This window comes from Octopus sinensis, linkage group LG6, assembly GCF_006345805.1.
Source record: "Octopus sinensis linkage group LG6, ASM634580v1, whole genome shotgun sequence".
Lineage (NCBI taxonomy): Eukaryota > Metazoa > Mollusca > Cephalopoda > Octopoda > Octopodidae > Octopus > Octopus sinensis.
Genome location: NC_043002.1, coordinates 46128028 through 46130527, shown reverse-complemented (window position 1 = coordinate 46130527; position 2500 = coordinate 46128028). Strand labels below are relative to the sequence as shown.

General features: G+C 35.5%; 1 long non-coding RNA gene across 1 annotated transcript in view; it reads left to right on the top strand.

Moving 5' to 3' along the window:
- Positions 1–1687, top strand: part of LOC118763727 — a 5636-nt gene extending 3949 nt beyond the window's left edge. Inside the window, exons 2-3 of the long non-coding RNA XR_004999482.1 lie at positions 670–676; positions 1677–1687. This is a non-coding gene — a long non-coding RNA (uncharacterized LOC118763727). The remainder of the gene's footprint in view (positions 1–669; positions 677–1676) is intronic.
- The last annotated feature ends 813 nt before the right edge of the window (positions 1688–2500 follow it).

Genomic DNA, 2500 nt, shown 5'->3' with positions numbered 1-2500 from the left:
TTATGTCAGTCTTCTGTGAAAATATTGTTTTGGGGAAATATTACCTTGCTTGGAAACAGTTGAGGGCCAGCGACAAGAAGGGTAACTGGCCATAAAAATTTGCCACAACAAATTCTGTCTGACCTATACAAGCTTGGAAAAGTGGATCACACATTATCATCATCATTTTAATGATGATGATAATGTGTGATCCCTTGTAAGTTCAATGAAAGCTAATTGTGCCGAAATAATGTAGAATAAAGTGTTCTGTCCAAAACAATCATAACTGTAGCAATGTTCGACTCATAGCACAGCAAGTATTCTTTAATCATTTTACTGGTTTTAGTTATTGAATATAGCCATGCAAGAGTCACTGCCTTCAAGGGTTTTGTTGATCATAGCAACTCTGATACTTATTACAGTCAGGTATTCAACTGAGTTCTGTCCTTTGAACCACTAAGCCATGAACATAAGTGTCATCAGTTTTTAAACAATGTAAGCATAAACACACACACACACACACACACACATCTGATGCCTAGCTGTATTCTGTGCAACATGCTTACACTAGACAGTATGTAGGTGCAGTTACGCGTGATTGACAGGAAATAACATAACAAGACAACACAACAAAAGAAATCAATTAACATTACACATAGTCATTGATTGGAAGCCTTGGTGTGGTTTAAGATTTATTGTTCAACCAAGAGACAATTTAATTTTTGCTTTTTCTTTATTGATAAATTGATAAATTGAAGGTTGGACACGTGGTAATATTACAACATCCCAAAAGATAATATGCACCCCTTGTCATATGATTTTATCTGTGCAGACACTACCTGGTGCTCCAAACTTATTAATGTATTATTATTTTTCATTTCAGAATACAGTATACTAACTGTTTATAGTAACTAACCAAGCAGCAAAAACCAGAAGCAAAAGAGTTGTCTGATCTGCAATGAGTGCGTATTTTGGGTCAATCTGAGGGTGGACTTAGCCAGTGTAAGATTGCACAAAACTTTGGGATTCCTCTTTCGACAGTCAACAGAATGATTGTACAATTTGCCAGCAAAGGAATGGAATCGATAATATTCCACTCAAGTTGACCTGAGTTCTCTGACATGTGTCTTTGGGCTATCAAGTGGATTGTTGAAATAAATTTCTGTTGAAAAGCAAATGATGTTGCAGAGCAACTCCAAATAAGTTTTGCATTACTTCTGTGAGGTATCTCCTTCAACTTGGCTACTATTATAATAGAACAGCTAAGTTGAAATCTCTCCATCAACCAGCAAATATCCAAACAAGAAAGGAGAAATAAATCTTTCAAAAATGATGGCGTCTATTTACTTTCAAGATATCTTTACTGTCAACTGGTACTAAACATGTACTTTCACATGCTCAATTCTCCCCTGCAGTTTAGGGTGGGTTTATGTTGCCTCTGTAGTTCAGAGGTCCAAGGTTCTTGTGGGTGCCTCTACAATGCAAAGTTTCATGTCATCTGTGTGTCTGGTTAAGATATGAGGTTTATTTTTATTTGGCATATTAGTCTGTGTAGAAATACAGCACAGGCAAGGTATTCCTGTTTCAAAACCTGTTGTGAACATATGGATAAATGGGTAAGCATCTGCTGACAAATCTGTTTGTTAAAGGGGTGTAAACTGTATGATCTAACTGTGTAATTCCTAAAATATCTACAGATTCTTATAAATTCTTGGAGTTCTTACACCATCATAAAATATAATAATAACAAAATAAGAAAAATAAAGAACCACAATGTTTCAACAGAAAAGCTGTTGCAAAACCATAAAGATTGGGAAACTTTACCAAATCATTTTAAGAATCATACACGTGATACATGAGTTCCAACCATTTCCTCACCAGCTTGTCAGCCAGAGAACAATAAATTGTTAAATTACTAAGGTGCAAGAATACCACACAGTACATGAGTGATGACCTTGTCATAATCAATTTCTTTGACATGGCTATGAAAATCCATGAGACCATCAATATCCTCCTCAACAGAATCAAGTTTGATATTAAATATCTCATTGTATATGGATCCCTACTCTGGCCTGAATTTACTGTATCTATCCTGTTTGAGTAAATCACAAATTCAATTCTCTGAGAAAGAAGTAGAAAGGAACCTTTTACATCTAGATTTCATATATCCTCAAAGCTTGAGATACCATGTAGCAACAAATTTGCATGCTGCATGAATAGATGCAACAAAGCCCACAGGCAAATTCCATGAGGGAAAACTTCAGAGAAGTACTGTTCACTATGTTTTGCCCCATAGGGGCAGACAAATAAATACATAGACCACTTGATGCAGACATAAAATACGGCATTAAGTAGTGTCTGAAAAATTACAGAGAGGAATTGTGAAAGAGAGAGAAATAATCATAAACCCAAGAATTAGGTTATGTAAACCTACTACAGCAAGTAGATGTAAAATTCATAAAGAAACTGCCAAAGACAGTTTGGGCATTCTGTCAGAATAACAAGGTGCAGCTATAAATCT